This window comes from Schistocerca cancellata, chromosome 3 (assembly GCF_023864275.1).
Source record: "Schistocerca cancellata isolate TAMUIC-IGC-003103 chromosome 3, iqSchCanc2.1, whole genome shotgun sequence".
Classification (NCBI taxonomy): domain Eukaryota; kingdom Metazoa; phylum Arthropoda; class Insecta; order Orthoptera; family Acrididae; genus Schistocerca; species Schistocerca cancellata.
Window position 1 is genome coordinate 58,162,804 of NC_064628.1, and position 17,901 is coordinate 58,180,704.

Here is a 17,901-nt window from a genome sequence, read left to right on the forward strand (position 1 = left end):
TCTTGGTAGAGGAGGTTTAAACACTGAATCTTTCACATAACCCCAAAGAAAGAAATCGCATGGGGTAAAGTCGGGAGAGCGTGGAGACCATGGCATGAATTGCTGATCATGATCTCCACCACGACGGATCCATCGGTTTTCCAATCTCCTGTTTAAGAAATGCCGAACATCATGATGGAAGTGCGGTGGGGCACCATCCTGTTGAAAGATGAAGTCGGCACTGTCGGTCTCCAGTTGTGGCATGAGCCAATTTTCCGCGGGCTACGCGTGAAACTTGCCCGCACGCGTTCAACCGTTTCTTCGCTCACTGTAGGCCGATCCGTTGATTTCCCCTTACAGAGGCATCCAGAAGCTTTAAACTGCGCATACCATCTCCGAATAGAGTTAGCAGTTGGTGGATCTTTGTTGAACTTCGTCCTGAAGTGTCGTTGCACTGTTATGACTGACTGATGTGAGTGCATTTCAAGCGCGACATACGCTTTCTCGGCTCCTGTCGCCATTTTGTCTCACTGCGCTCTCGAGCGCTCTGACGGCAGAAACCTGAAGTGCGGCTTCAGCCGAACAAAACTTTATGAGTTTTTCTATGTATCTGTAGTGTGTCGTGACCATAAGTCAATGAATGGAGCTACAGTGAATTTATGAAATCGCTTCAGTCATTTGTAATAGCCCTGTACATGTGAAAACTATACTTAATGTCAGAGAATGATATTGAAAAATTAATTTTTTTTAAGCCACGTCATTATAAAACATTAAAGTAACTCAACTGTCGACGCCTCAACCGACTTGCTGCAGTCCTCATCAGTGCAGCCTAATATCCAAAATTCCTTTATTCGCAATGGCACTGGCCACGAAAGCCGACGGACTTGTATCAGAGAATGATATTTATCTAGTTTTCTTGATCCTCCTTTTCGCATGTTTGAGGAAAAGTACAGGGCGAGTATACGAGTAAATCTTTGTTGCTTTTGAGTTACACATTAAACGTCATTTCATTTCTTTGGCTCAGAGTCCCACGTATGGAATTAATCACTATTAAGCAACACACTTATTTTAAGGCATCGCAAATTGAGAATACTGAGAGCTGGTTTCTCAGGATGGGCCAGGACAAGGATACGATTGTGGATGGGGCCGTAATCAGTTACTCTCGGTTGCAGAACAAATACGTAAACTTTATTTGAAGAAATTAAAATTTTAAAACACTCTCTTAAAAACACAATTGACTGTATGACAACTGAAGCCCTTATCACAGAAAAAAATTTCACAATTTTAGGGCCGGAGGCTACTAACAATAACCTCAAATAACAAACGGCTGAAGGCCTGAATTAGAAGTCAGAAGAACAAGTAGCACTCTTAATATAAATACCTTGTTTTTAAAACAAGTTTGATTAAAAAAAAGTTTCTTTAACATGGCTGAAGGCCTGATCACGAAAGAAGTGAAATTATTGCTCGGCTGAAGGGCCCACCAACAATAATTAGAAAATTACAAACATCCTTAAAATAAACATCACAATCTAAGGAATCAGGACAAGTGCTTCTCAGCAAGTGTTCCCAGGGTCGGCCTGGGAAGGTAACTCAAACATAAGGTAAGGTGAGACAGGCAGCCAAGAGTTGTGCTCTCGTAAAAGGATGGCAACTCAAACTAGAGGCAGCTTAAGCGCCGACCGATCGACTAACCACTCCGCCTAACGTCCGACCACCGGTACAACGATGGAATATTTTTAGGCAAGGCCGAAGAGACGAACATTTCTACATCTTCAGAAAACACTTTGTAAGTAGGCTGTTTATGTTTTCTTATGGGTAACGCCATGTAGCGCTCTGTATGAAAATCACTGGCTGTGCTGTGTGCAGTCTGTGGCTAGTTTGCATTGTTGTCTGCCATTGTAATGTTGGGCAGCGGCAGCTGGATGTGAACAGCGCGTAGCGTTGCGCAGTTGGAGGTGAGCCGCCAGCAGTGGTGGATGTGAGGAGGGAGATGGCGGAGTTTTGAAATTTGTAATACTGGATATCATGAACTGCTATATGCATTATGACTTTTGAACACTATTGAGGTAAATACATTGTTGCGCAGTTGGAGGTGAGCCGCCAGCAGTGGTGGATGTGAGGAGAGAGATGGCGGAGTTTTGAAATTTGTAATACTGGATATCATGAACTGCTATATACATTATGACTGTTGAACACTATTGAGGTAAATACATTGTTTGTTCTGTATTAAAATCTTTCATTTGCTAACTATGCCTATCAGTAGTTAGTGCCTTCCGTAGTTTGAATCTTTTATTTAGCTGGCAGTAGTATTGCAGTAGTTCGAGTAACGAAGATTTTTGGTGAGGTAAGTGATTTGTGAAACGTATAGGTTAATGTTAGTCAGGGCCATTCTTTTGTAGGGATTTTTGAAAGTCAGATTGCGTTGCGCTAAAAATATTGTGTGTCAGTTTAAGCACAGTCATGTATAATTGTTCTAAGGGGACGTTTCAACTTAAGGGGCTCCGGAAAGGCTCAAAATCATGAAAAGTTCAATTTTTACTTTTTTGCGTTTTCTGAATCTGCAGACTATTACCTTTTAATAGATATCTAATTTATTCAATTCCGAAGACTACAACTATTTTTAAATTTTTTTTGAACCGTGTTCTACATGGGCGTGACCCACTGTGGCGCTGTTAAACTGCTGTCAAATGGTGTTATTATTAACGTCCGTGTTCATCAGGTACATTTTAGTGATGTGAGATAAAGTATGTGTTGTGGCTAACCTGTGATGGTTCAATATATATCGCTGGTGTGGTTGTCGATTGTTTCATGTTTATTTACTCTGTCGTTATCTCGAAAATATTCGTAATTAATTCTGTTTCTTGAGTCTCTGTTTTGTTGAAGTATAATAATGAGTAAAAGTAAAGTTATTAGAAATCCTCTGAAGGCTTTTAAGAAAAGGAGAAATGTTGGAAAGCCAAAGGTATGTGTTATTGCTGTAAATAATAACATTCTAACATGGTACGAGCGATGCTTGCTTTAGACAAGGAACACCTTCGGGCTGCAGACAGGGCTGTAAAGAGTCTAGAAATACAAGCAAGAGTAAACAGGAGGAGGAACAAGAGGAAGCTGGAGGAGGAGATTGCAGAGGATGAAGATAATCCATCCTATGGACCTGGAATGCACTAAAAAGTTAATCGAATCTTTGTCGCTCGATTCCCAAAACTTTTATTTTCTCATACTAATAACATGTTTTCTAAGGATCTTCCAAACATATTTGTTTCAAACTTTCAGTAAATGTTACACAGTACCTTCTGCATAATTTAACACAGCCTTTTTCCAAAAAACTGTATATTTTTGAATATATAAATAAAAAATTGCAAAAAAATGTTGTGAATTTTCATTACAATTGAAAGAAAATCACCTTTAATTACTGAACTAAAATTTTGTAAAATCCCTGTATTAAGTTGTAGCCCATATTCCAATAAATAATCTTTAAAAAGTTCAACTTCCTACCTCAAACACTTTGTGAGAAAAGATGTAATTTATAAGCGTTATTTTAACATTGCAAGTATAGGGCGTTCCGGAGCCCCTTAAGGCCGAAGGAAACACTAGAACCAAGGTAGACCTACCCAAAATATATATATATATACACAGTACAATAGAAGAGGCTGTCGAACTACACGCCGTGTCGGACAGCATCAACATGACGAGGAAAGGTACACTGCCGGAAAAGTACGCTAACCTCCAGGGCAGGTAACTGGGGCGTTAGCGGCCACAAGGCAGAAAATGCCGCTGGTAGCACTTAACTAATAAGAATAATACTTAATTCAATGATGAATAACGAATAGAGAAAGACGGCTGCATCATTTCGCCGCATCGAAACACTTCACTCGTTGCCGACAGGCTCAGCGGCCCTGGGAGCAACAACCCGCCGACCAAAGGCGAGATCTCAGAATAGTTGAGGTTGTATTAGCAGTCAAGTCTACACTCAACTTCGACGTCCACGGTTCGGTTTGCAACGATGTCGTCGCTCTCGCAGCCACCCCTCCTCCATGTGGCGGTGGCAGTGTGCTGCCAGCGGCCCCGGCTCGCTCCTCGCGCTGCACAGACCTGCTCGCTGCTGCGCTCTCAACCGATCTGATGTCCGTTCGCAACTCCTCACTTCACACAACGCGACCCGGTAATACTAGCAGTCGCACCAAAGACAGTACCACAGTACAGCGCTGCTGCTGCCACTCACACGGAGCAAGCCAGCAACTTAGTTACGCCAGTAAATCGAATAAGAAACGAGATGCCACAACCGCAATGACAAGATGCCAAGCAATAAACGTCTTGAATAGGAGCCGCGCACGGTTCCAATACGATCCTGACAAAACTCTACCATCTGGTTAGCAAGATGTATGAAACAGGCGAAATACCCTCAGACTTCAAGAACAGTATAATAATTCCAATCCCAAAGAAAGCAGGTGTTGACAGATGTGAAAATTACCGAACAATCAGTTTAATAAGCCACAGCTGCGAAATACTAACACGAATTCTTTACAGACGAATGGAAAAACTGGTAGAAGCCGACCTCGGGGAAGATCAGTTTGGATTCCGTAGAAATACTGGAACACGTGAGGCAATACTGACCTTACGATGTATCTTAGAAGAAAGATTAAGGAAAGGCAAACCTACGTTTCTAGCATTTGTAGACTTAGAGAAAGCTTTTGACAATGTTGACTGGAATACTCTCTTTCAAATTCTAAAGGTGGCAGGGGTAAAATACAGGGAGCGAAAGGCTGTTTACAATTTGTACAGAAACCAGATGGCAGTTATAAGAGTCGAGGGACATGAAAGGGAAGCAGTGGTTGGGAAGGGAGTAAGACAGGGTTGTAGCCTCTCCCCGATGTTATTCAATCTGTATATTGAGCAAGCAGTAAAGGAAACAAAAGAAAAATTCGGGGTAGGTATTAAAATCCATGGAGAAGAAATAAAAACTTTGAGGTTCGCCGATGACATTGTAATTCTGTCAGAGACAGCAAGGGACTTGGAAGAGGCAGTTGAACGGAATGGATGGTGTCTTGAAGGGAGGATATAAGATGAACATCAACAAAAACAAAACGAGAATAATGGAATGTAGTCGAATTAACTCGGGTGATGTTGAGGGTATTAGATTAGGAAATGAGACACTTAAGGCAGTAAAGGAGTTTTGCTATTTGGGAAGCAAAATAACTGATGATGGTCGAAGTAGAGAGGATATAAAATGTAGACTGGCAATGGCAAGTAAAGCGTTTCTGAAGAAGAGAAATTTGTTAACATCGAGTATAGATTTAAGTGTCAGGAAGTCATTTCTGAAGGTATTTGTATGGAGTGTAGCCATGTATGGAAGTGAAACATGGACGGTAAATAGTTTGGACAAGAAGAGAATAGAAGCTTTCGAAATGTGGTGCTACAGAAGAATGCTGAAGATTAGATGGGTAGATCACATAACTAATGAGGAAGTATTGAATAGGATTGGGGAGAAGAGAAGTTTGTGGCACAACTTGACCAGAAGAAGGGATCGGTTGGTAGGACATGTTCTGAGGCATCAAGGGATCACCAATTTAGTATTGGAGGGCAGCGTGGAGGGTAAAAATCGTAGGGGGAGACCAAGAGATGAATACACTAAGCAGATTCAGAAGCATGTAGGTTGCAGTAGGTACTGGGAGATGAAGAAGCTTGCACAGGATATAGTAGCATGGAGAGCTGCATCAAACCAGTCTCAGGACTGAAGATCACAACAGCAACAACAACAACGGCTACACGATTTACTAGTAACATATAAAGATATGAGCCGGACCGGGACTCGAACCCAGATTCACAGTTTTACGTGAACAGTCGCCTTAAGCGCCTCGCCCTCCAAGTACGCTTTCAGGACCGACCCAGACTTCCATATAGCCAAGTGTCTACATCCTATGGGGCCCGCATACAAACTGTATGATTCCCGTACAGGGAGAAACATTGTTTTGCTCTTCATATTGCCATACTTAGGCATGAAGCAATGTTCCTTAGAACATGCATCCATGCCCGACGGAACAGACACTGCTGGCGATTGAAAGCCGTGTTACATTATGAAATGCATTCGTAAATTGGAAAATTCATTGTACAACGACTCTACGATTTACTGTTAACGTGAAAGTTTCTGCCTGACTGGGATTCGAATCCGGATTTCCCGCTTCCGCCAACCGATCACGCCTCCAGGACTGCCGCTAACATCTATGATCTCCTAGTGCCTACGTCCCATAGTGCTCGCATACAAATCGTATGACTCACGCACAAGGAGAGACATTGTTTACCTCGTCAGATTGTATTGCTTTGCTACGAAATACCGTGGGGCAGTGTCTGTATTCCACTGAGTCTGTATAGCTCCTTCGGACATTGAATCAAACTATACACACAACGTAAAATACAGACGCTGCCTACTGTAACAAACTTAAGTTCATCAATGCAAGAAAACGAGATTACGTCACCACGTGATTAAACAGACATTTACACTGCTTAGAGTTAGGTCGACCATCCAGCTGTGGTATAGACGGGAACGTCAATCTGCGAGTTTTCTTTCCTTTACCCTCTCCTAACCTATGGACAATCAAGAACGTTTTTAGCCGTCGATACGAACGAGATGGTAGCTTAAGGGGGAATAGGACGTCAAACGGGCCGACTTGGAGCAGGAGAGGCACCACAGGACATTTTAATTTCCACTGTCTATACTTTTACAAATAAATTCATAAAACTTTGTCAGCATGACCAGGAAGGATTCAGAATTCACACTCATAGCAGTGGAAGTTCGAAGACATAACAAAGTAATTTATTTTACATGTGAAATTTCATCATTTTTTTCACTTACTAATGTCAGTATTTGTTGCTATAGGTACACTTTTCTTCATAAGTAAGAGAGATTCTTCGATGAATTTTGCACAGCATACAAACCATACTTAAAAGTGTATGAAACTCTAGAATTTTCCAAATCTATTAAAAACTGTGGTAAAAATTGAGGTAATAAACTACAAAATTTTTGTTTTTTATCTAAACATGAAGTTTAAAATACAACAGCTCTTTCGTTTTTTCATAAATTAAATAAATTATAGAGCTTCATACACCTGTAAGTATGGTATGTAAGCTGTGCAAAATTCATCGAAGAATCTCTCTAACTTATGAAGAAAAGTGTACCTACAGCAACAAATGTAGCCATTAGTAAGTGACAAAATGATGAAATTTCGCACGTAAAAAAATTTTTTTTATGTTTTCGAACTTCCACTGCAATGGGTGTGAATTCTGAATCCTTCCTGGTGATGCTAACAAAGTTTTATGAACTTATTTGTAAAAGTATAGACACTGGAAATTAAAATGTCGTGTGATGCCTCTCCTGCTCCAAGTCGACCCGTTTGACGTCCTACCCCCCTTAAACGGGGACACGTTGAAAAAGCGCGAAGCATTCTTTTACAAGGCGGCTAATGCTCCGCTGTGAGAATCACGAAGACATTTTCGCTAGCGCGCGTGAATGAGGACTTATGGACCGCAGACAATAAGGCCTGTCGTGTTTCGCGCGCAGAAATTTCGGGCGCGATTACCCCATTAGTAGCCATCAGCGCGCAGAGCACCGCGCCGTCTGCAGCTCTCGGCAGACACACGGAGAGGGCGCCGAGCGGTGATTGTTGCGTAGCCGCGCTCGGCCACTCACTGCGCAGGCCTCCGCTAGGAGCGCTGCTGCGCCGACCGAGGAGGAGACGCGGCAGTTGCAAGCTACGCTTCGCCGCGTGCAGTCACCGGGAGCCGTCTATCCTGTCGGACGCTGGCCCAGGTACGTACGCGTGCGAGAGCGTTGCGTGTTTCCAAAGAGCATGATGTGAAATCAGCGATAGATTCTTTGAAATGTATTTCTTTATGACTGATTAAAATTCTTTAATTTTGGACGTAATCAAATGAAAATAGTGTTGCTTAAAAAGATCTCAAAACAGTCCAGCTAGCGATTTATTGTATTTAGTGGCCTTTTTCGATTACACAATCATCTTTAGACAGACTTAATACCAACAATGACAAGGAAACATTAAGTTAGTAAATTTTTCCAGCAGGTATCTGTCAGTTCTGGATATTAAGCTGATGTGAAAATATTTTTATGTAAAATATAACCCACATCTTAATAAAGATAACAGCAATATAAACTGTTTTGAACATAATTTTAACTTGTTCAGTCGGTTGTACAGGGCCTATTCTAAATTTTCTAACAACGACCTATCATACTTACCAATGAAACCGAGTTGTTTCCATTGAATTAGTTTCCCTCTATAAGCTACTGCTTTAGACAGTAATTCTATGAAAGATAGTTTAGTTGTACAACACTATAGGCCTACAACAATGGCTTGTTAGGAAATATCATACATTTAAATTAAAAACAACAGAATGATTTCATTAAATAAATTATTATGGGCGGCACAAGTCATATCAGTTTTTTCTCTCTTCGACGGATGCGACGATAAATTTCTGTATTCCCGTATCAGGAATGTTATCATCTGCTCATAGAAATAATGACACTAAACTTTAAATATGGTTATTATATCTTTAGTATCGCTGTATCAGTCTGCTGGATAAATAAATGACACGAATTTATAATTTTGAGGTAGTTTTCTTTCATTTCCGTTATAGGGCCGCGAGAGACGATCTTTGTCACACATTTTTTTTCCTTTTTTTAAATGTGTAACTATATTTGAGGCCCTGTGGTCTAACCCTCGGCCTATAACATGTGCTAGTAATTAAGATAGTTAATTGTTGGCGCGAGAGAATATGTTACTTAGGGAACATGTGCGATACTTCGCGTGCGGCAGTCGTATTTTCAAAAATATCCGTCTCTATAAGCCTATGTTGCCTTTGATTTGATGTGTTTTTATAGGTACTTGAAAAAATGTAGCAAGTGGTTGTTTTTGGTCATTTAATAAATTCGTAAATTTAAATTTCACTAATTTGGAAACTCTTATTGCATGATATTTAATGAAAATAACTTACGAAATACAGCAAACTGCCGATTGTCCGAGGTAACGCAGACCTGAGAGTGCAGTGGCAACCTAAAAAACATGGATAGTCCAAAATACACGTTTTCCCCCAAAACTTATATTTACCGTATTTAAGTCACATGCTACATGTCACACCTGAAAGTTCGCTGCATTATTAACGCGTTACTCACCGGAAATTGTGAATTAATGTACAACATTATGCTTATAACACACTTCATTTGCTTTCAGTTCACTTTCGGGAGATAGTGGTCCAGTTTTTTTTTTTTTTTTTTTTTTTTTTTCCCTAACGGCAACTCTCATTTACCGGAGAGTGAGAAGATCGGTGGTCAGACAGATTTTGCCCATTGTACTCTAATAATAGATGAACATTTTTCAGTGCGTCCTTGTACGTGATAAGTGTTTTCTCGATTATCTCGTCTCTACCGAGAAAACTTTCTGCACTATTACAGGCCAATCCGCGTCTGTTACGCGCTCAAATGCCGGTTAACACGCACTGCCATTTAATAACTTGAGGATGCTTCTTCGTATACCTCTTCACAACTAGAAAGTTGTATTCTAAACTAAAATATTGCTTTTGGTTATAACACCATACTTCTGTCTTGCCGCGCGGGATTAGCCGAGCGGTGTAAGGCGCTGCAGTCTTGGACTATGCGGCTGATCCCGGCGGAGGTTCGAGTCCTTCCTCGGGCATGGCTGTGTTTGTTTGTCCTTAGGATAATTTAGGTTAAGTAGTGTGTAAGCTTAGGGACTGATGACCTGGGCAGTTAAGTCCCATATTATTTCACACACATTTGAACATTTTCTGTCTTCCTGTTTTTTTTTTTTTTTACATTTTTTTTCAGTAGCGCCGAACTAAACTCAGTTAATCAGAAGCATGCAGTACTACTTGCAAGTAGTTAACATAAGTAATAAACATGTATCACGAAACGCTATTAACTTTATTTATGATGGTATACAGTGAGTTGTTATAGTTCTTTTAGTTAAGTGTTGAAGGTAAGTTACTTTTTTTTCCCGTCAGTTTCTTGTTACATCAGAATGCGTAATCTAGAAGGGCGTTTCATAACAGACACTCATTTTACTTCCTCGAAGGATATATGAGAAGGCCTCGTTGTTTATTTTTTATAAAACTAATACTGTATCAGCAGCGTAAGTTGGCAATATTACAGTCTGGATTGTTGAAACGTAAACAACAACGCAACGTACATGAGAAGAGGAATATAACAGACAACTGAATTGTGTTCCGTTGCGAAGTCGTAAAGAGCAGTGACTGTGATATGAGTGCCAAAGGCGGCAGAAATTCATAACTTTGACTACTGGTTTCAAACTGAATATAAGCGGAAAACAAATGGGGAAAATCGCAGTAGGTTAAGGAACCTTACTTCAGTAGTATAATAAGCAATTGGTTTTATTTTTAAGGCTTATTTTTAAGCTACTGTTGATCATTGTAGCTGCTAAAACGAGAAGCGTAAAAGGGGGAATAGGGATATCGATTACTGCAAAGGCAGAAGTAAATTAATAATGCCCTCAAATAAAGATTTTGTATAAAAAAGTGGAGGACGAACAGCTGTTCAAAGTTAGTTAATAATTAATTTAATTTACATTTAACTTTTAATTTTCATCGAACAGCTGGGACTTCTGTTTTTGTTGCAAGACATCAAGATATGGTTTTCAACAATTATTAGACGTAGTAAAAAGTTAGGAATGCCAGGGTCCATTTTACCTGGACACGTGACTTCCTGAGGTACAGTACTGTGGCCCAACAGTTGGATGTCAGAATGCGAATCCGATTCCCTAAAGAGACTGGCAACGAGCCAATACAAATTATACCTGCCCCTCATAATCACGCATCGGTAATTTTCCACAATTTGTTCAACTTATGGTATGTAGTTTTAGCATAACGCAGTCAAAAGTGGTATTTTAGCAATTCTGCTAACAGTGCGACTACTTTTACACCGCCTTCCTTAACAGAAAGTGACTGAGTAGTCAATTCTCAGAGTATCGCTATTCCTTCGTAGATGTTGACTTTGATATACCGAAACATTAAATCGGCGATTGTTTAATTTAACACGCTGCTCCTGACACAGTGTTGGTGCGCAGGGAAAATTCTTGTAGCATCTGCCACTAGAGTTGTGTGGGCATCTCCGTAACCCTCTTTACTAAACAAACCAAGGATTCAGTGGCCGCTCTTCTTCGGATCTTCTGTATTTCCTTTTCTATGCTACATGATAAGAGTCCCAATCAAACGAAAAATATTCAATAATCGGCCGAACAAGTGCTTTATAACCTCCTTTCGTAGATATGTTCTGTCAATGAAACTCAGCGTAGCATTCCCTTTGGCTTACTTTATGCTGCTTTTCCACTTTAAATCACTCCTACGACTACTAAGCTGTTTAAAACAAGTGTCACATATTCCTTGAGGAGGTGTTTTTGGCCAAAACTTTTTAAGTTACTGTAACGGCATGTCCGCAAACGAATACCTGTTGAGATTCCGGTGAAGCTGTCCTCTCATTCACGTATTACGCTGAAGTAGACATCATAAGCAGTGTTGCATGTGGTTACCGCTTATCGTGACACATCCTTCATCTCTTCTTCGCAGCGAATCACCTGGTTCCTTTCGGAATGCATCACATGCGTTGGATCACACCATCCTGTAACGTATGCCGCTGTCGATGGGCTGGGCACATACTGAAGCCTTTTAAATGTGCCCATAGCCGTAACTCCAACAGAATCTGGTCCGGTGAACTGGGAGGGCACGCCTCCGGACGTCCTCGACAAATCTACCGATCACAAAACGTTGCAGTGAGGTCCTGTTGCACGATTGGTAGAAAATGGTGTGGCGCCCCGTCGTCCATAAATCACAGTCTCTCTGCAAATGTAACGTTGTTCAGTGCTGCTGGTAGATTATCGTGCATAAATCAATGATACACAGCACCCGTTAATCTGCTTGGTAAACTGGACCCACCTATGAGTGTCAGAAACAATTCCTGCCCAATCATTGATACTGAAACGATCTTGATGATTCACCTCCATGATTGATCGAGGATTTGGATCTGCTCACACGTGCATATTCTGTCAATTTACTATGCCATTTCTTGCGACGGCCCACACCTCTCAATACTACGCATTATCGTCACGAGCAAAACTGTCCATATCTCAATAGATATTGTTTCCGTAGACAAGAGATGGGCAAACTGAAACACGTAACTGTTTAGAAACAAATGAAACAGTACAATGTAATGTTCCGATACGCTGTTTCGAAACAGTGAAACAGTTTGTGTTTTGTAATGTAATAAACCTACACATTTTATCATCTTGAATGTCTACTGTATAAGTATGTCCATATAAACACAAACGAGGTGCGAGAGCGCTAATCATGTCGCAGAAAGTATGAAACTATCACTTAGGCGTCTTGGCAGTTTCTTATTTCCTGCAGCAAATGCGCTGCTTTCGTGTCGCGTGACTTTCATACTTTTCAATTGGCTGAGGACAGCCATGGCTGAAGACAGAAGAACCACCACGAAAGGAACTGGAGGTGGGAGCAAACTGCAGAAACAACGGATATTCTACTGGGAGTCCCACATTCCGTTAGTATGGGTAATATACCCATCCTGATAATTTCCATCTACGCAAAGGGAATCATTGTGAATAATAGGCACAGTGACTATAGACTCACAAATAACGTCAAATAATTCGAATAAATAACGAAATATAACAGAAAATTTTTTTGTGTTTCAAGGTTTTTCGAACCGTTACTATAAATTCACCATGCTTCCCAGCCCTTCCCGTACACCATTACACTATCAGTGATTTGTCAAACAGATTGCTTGCAATTATACCTACATCAAATTTATGTATATGTCTAATAACTGTCACTCTACGCCTTTTTTTATTCAAAATGTTGTAGGCTTACTTGCGTTTCTTAATATGATTACTGTACATGAACAGAGAAGCGTATGTTATAAAAAAGTGTAATTTAACTGAATGATTTTCACATATTTATTATTTTGAATGTGAATAGCATGCGTTGTTTTATTGTTAGGTTAGTGTTTATAAAGCAGATGTAGCGCCATTTCGAAACAGGACAGTCAGCTAGAAATGAAGCTTTATTTTCGGATATCTTAAGCTTCATGCTACTGCTTGTCAAAAAGATTTCGACACTCTTGAAAGAGTTTCATGAAGTGGTATGTTGTGTTTCAGTACCTGTGCCGAGCCCGAATCTCGTCCGACACAGAGTGGAATGAAACATCACTGTTTCGATACAATTGGTCCGTTCCAGGCACAGGTGGACTGAAACAGCCTTATTTTGAAACAACGATACAGTTTCTGTGTCTGGCTCGAGATCGAATCTGGTCCGAGACAGGGGCGGAATGAAACACCACTGTTTCGAAACAGTGAACCACAACCGTTCCGAAACACTGAAACAGTTCCACGTATCGATACACTGTATCGAAACATAGAAACAGTGGCCAAGTCTACCGTAGACGTAATTACAGGATTTTTTCTTTTAGTTCTGACCCAACTACCTCCCGTACGAATATGCAGCACTTTATTTAAGCAACCTATACTTACGGTTATTAGTCTCCACTAATTTATCGCCAGTGGTGTAACATCTTCAGTTATTTTTTCTTCGTTTGAAGAAACGGTCGACTGTTGAACAAATGAGGGAGCCAGTAAATATCTCATAAGCCCGCCCGGTTGGCCGTGCGGTCTAACGCACGGCTTTCCGGGCGGGAAGGAGCGCCGTTCCCCGGCACGAATCCGCCCGGCGGATTTGTATCGAGGTCCGGTGAACCGGCCAGTCTGTGGATGGTTTTTAGGCGGTTTTCCATCTGCCTCGGCGAATGCGGATTGGTTCCCCTTATTCCGCCTCAGTTACACTATGTCGGCGAGTGCTGCACAAACAAGTTCTCCACGTACGCGTACACCACCATTACTCTGCCACGCAAACATAGGGGTTACACTCGTTTGTCGTGAGACGTTCTCTGGGGGATCCACCGGGGGCCGAACCGCACAATAACCCTGGGTTCGGGGTGGGGCGGCGGAGAGGTGAAGTGGACTGCGGTAGTCGTCGTGGGGTTGTGGACCAATGCGGCTGCGGCGGGGACGGAGCCTCTCCGTCGTTTCTAGGTCCCCGGTTGACATACAATGCCATACAATACAAATATCTCATAACACGAGTCGAGTCTTTCCCATGGTCTTAAAAGTTTTGAACTTACAGTGGCCACTTCTGTAGAAAGTTTCACTGCAGACATAAAGATTATTCGTTTCTGTTTTTTCATTATGTAATTACTTTTAAAATTTAGTCGTTCCATTTTAAAACTAGTTTTGAACTATTTCAGCGAACGAAATGTTCCAGAGAAATAGTCATCCAGAAAGAGATATTCAACCATACCTGCGTAGTCATCCTTTGCTAGATAAAGGCCTATACCAGACATATCCATGCATAACGGACTTCCGATTTACGCATCCCTATTGCTTCTCCATGTTCTCCAATTTCGTGTACCCACCTTTCCATCAGATCGCCATCTCTAGTTATTCTTGGAAAATAGTAAAGAAATTCCTCAATCCATCCAACATTCATTGACTTGGCTATATGTCCGCCAAACTCTTTTTAATTTTCGGTACGATCTTAATTCTAGGTTTAGCGAGCGCAGTTATTTGCTTGCAGGGGAACTGCGGTCGTTAGAAATTAAAATTGTAGAACTGCCACAAGTCGCACATATTTTTTTCTTTATTTTACATGTTTCACTCGACCTTCGAGAGCTTCTTCAGAAATTACCTGGCCGAGGGCCAGTCGTTACATACATACACAGCCCGATATTTGTAACGAGTGGCCCTCGGCACGTAATTTCTGAATTTGCTCGCGATGGTCGAACGAAACATGTAAAATAAAGAAAAAGTTACCCGTAGTTATATGTGATTCCACATATCTACATATATATTCCGCTAGCCACCAAGCGGTGTGTGGCGGAGGGCACAATTCGCGCCAAAGTCAGATTTCCCCTGTCTGTTTCACTCGCGGATCGCACGAGGTAAAAACGACTGTCTGAACGCCTCAGTACGAGCTCTAATTTCCCTTATCTTTGAATGATGATCATTGCGCGATTTGAAAGTTGGTGGTAATAATACATGCTCTACGTCCTCGGCGAACATCGGATTTCGGAATTTAGTGAGCAGCCCCTTCCGTTTAGCGCGTCGTCTATCTGCAAGTGTATCCCACTTCAAACTTTCTATGAGATTTGTAACGCTTTCGCGATGGCTAAATATACCAGTCACGAATCTTGCCGCTCTTCTTTGGTGGACCTTTTCAATCTCTTGAATCAGACACAACTGGTAAGGGTCCCATACAGATGAACAATACTCTAAAACTGGACGAACTAACGTATTGTAAGCAATTTCCTTTGTTGAAGGACTGCATCGCTTCAGGATTCTACCAATAAGCCGCAATCTAGAGTTCGCCTTTTCTTTTACTTGTGTAATCTGATCATTCCATTTGAGATCATTTCGAATAGTCACACCCAGATAGTTGATGGATGTTACCGCTTCCAAAGACTGGGCATTTGTTTTGTACTCGTACAATAATGGGGATTTTCGCCTTTCTGTACGCACTAGGTTACACTTACTGATATTGAGAGATAACTGCCAGTCATTACACGATGCATTTATTTTCTGCAAATCCTCATTGATTTGTTCACAATTTTCGTGTGATACTACTTTCCTGTAGACAACAGCATCATCGGCAAACAGTCTAATGCCGCTGTCAATACCAGCAACCAGAATGTTTATGTAATCGTAAAAAGCAGCGTACCTATTACGCTGCCCTTGAGCATTCAGGGTTATCCGTTTGTTTTCTTCTCTCTCCCAGAAATTCCCAGAGTATCTGGTCATTGGTTGCCGTGTACCCTCACTTGTCAACGGGACTCGCGTAGAAATTTCCTGTCTTACTGCCTTATCAAAAACTGCCAATACAAGCTGATTTTAAACTTGTATTTTGCGAAACACGGGAAGCTCAGTTCTGAAAAATATGGTTTATGAACATATACAACTGATAATATTACTTAACTTTGCGTATAGATGAGCACGTAGATGTGAAGCCGTTCATGTATCGAAGCTAACAGCTACTAGAAATTACGAAGGCAAATCGGTAGTGGCTCGCCAACTATGAAATAGAAACAATGTTGCTTGGTCGTCTACTCGGAATCAAAATGGGCTGAATCCGGAGCGGCGCTCGTAGAGCTGCACTATCGATACCACACATCACAACAAACCACTGGTTTCCAGTCATCCACTGTACAGTGGCGATGGTCTGTAACCACCTCGAGCATCGTTCAGCGCTGACTCCAGAAATGTGTGGCCTTTGACGAGTTACTCGACCATTGTGCCCCATTGTTTTTAACTACCCACGCACGGTCATGGTGCTAGATGGACTGCTGTTAGCATTTTGGAGCTCACGAATGAGTCCTTCAGCTCATCTAATGCTATTGTTTACAACTACCACCCGCAAAGCTCGATGTACCCTGTACGTCAGTACCAGAGGTGTGTCAGATCTTCATTTAGCTATAGTTATTGATTCACCTTTCCACCTCACAGTCACATAAGTAACAGTTAGGGTTTCCATAATCCGAGGACGAAAATCAAGAACAAAATTCGGTGATTATAAAGATGCGGTTGAAACACGGACCGATATGTTGTGCAAGTGACCATTGGTTTGCATTTCAGTTGAATCTTCATCATTACTTTACAGTGGTAATTATGAAGCTGTAGTTCAAACCTGGAATCACACAATGTCCTTTCACCTTTCTGCACGTCAGCCAAATCTTCATAATTACCATAATTCGAACAGTAATTCTGTCAGCAAAGAAGTTGTAAGTAACAAGGAAAATTAATCCAAGCATTAATGGTGTCTATTAAGGAGTGGTCAATGATGAAGAAACTTAATTGCAATTGACATTAAATAACCTTTCAGTTAAAACACTGAACTCAAATCATTAACATGTGCACAGTCATGTTGCTACGATTGATATATATCTTTTACTTTATGCTTTAAACTTGTCATATTTCTATGAGCCCAGGACAGAAGAAAGAAACTCGCTCCGATTCTGAATCAGTCTATGAAAATATGTGCAATTTATGTTTTTCATGTTATATTGGATTTGGAGCATTGCATTGACTGATGCTTTTTTACCCTGTTTCTTTCTTCTGTCCATTGTGCATTCACAAGGGAAAACACTCTCTCTACATTGGCGTTATGCCCTGGAGTGGAGAGATAGTGATGCACAACAGCAAGCAGTTCTGAATACTGCTCTTTAGAAACACAATTCTCAAAAAATTTAACGCATTTTTTATGAGGCATCATCTCCAAATTCTGGTTATCTTCCTGTGTAAGAAAACATTTCAGTTACAGTTATCATAAAGATTCTGAAGTGACACGGAATATCAGCACAGGTTTCAACGGCTATCGTTAAGTCTGCAGAAGTTATGAAACGCTTGATCCGTGGTCAATAGCAAAACTTGGGTAAAAATTTTTTTTTACTTACTAGCCACTTTTTTCGCGGACATTTTCCTCTTCGTCCAGGACAGCCGTCTTCGAGCATAAAAACCGGACTGTCAGCGAAATCCGCGACGTATGGCAACACAACTAACAATCGATTCGGGCAGCTTTAGACGGGCTGAAATGTCCCTGGCTGAACTCTTGCTCAGGTGACATCCAATGACTAGTCCACGTTCGAAGTCAGTGAGCTCTCGTGACCGACGTGTTATAGTGTTACTGCTTGCCGGCCGGAGTGGCTGAGCGGTTCTAGGCGCTTCAGTCTGGAACCGCGCGACCGCTACGGTCGCAGGTTCGAATCCTGCCTCGGGCATGGGTGTGTGTGATGTCCCTAGGTTAGTTCGGTTTAAGTAGTTCTAAGTT

General features: G+C 41.3%; 1 long non-coding RNA gene across 1 annotated transcript in view; it reads left to right on the top strand.

Annotated features, from left to right (window-relative positions):
* The first annotated feature begins 7,672 nt into the window (after positions 1 to 7,672).
* Positions 7,673 to 17,901, top strand: part of LOC126176959 (uncharacterized) — a 633,583-nt gene continuing 623,354 nt past the window's right edge. Inside the window, exon 1 of the long non-coding RNA XR_007535715.1 lies at positions 7,673 to 7,783. This is a non-coding gene — a long non-coding RNA (uncharacterized LOC126176959). The remainder of the gene's footprint in view (positions 7,784 to 17,901) is intronic.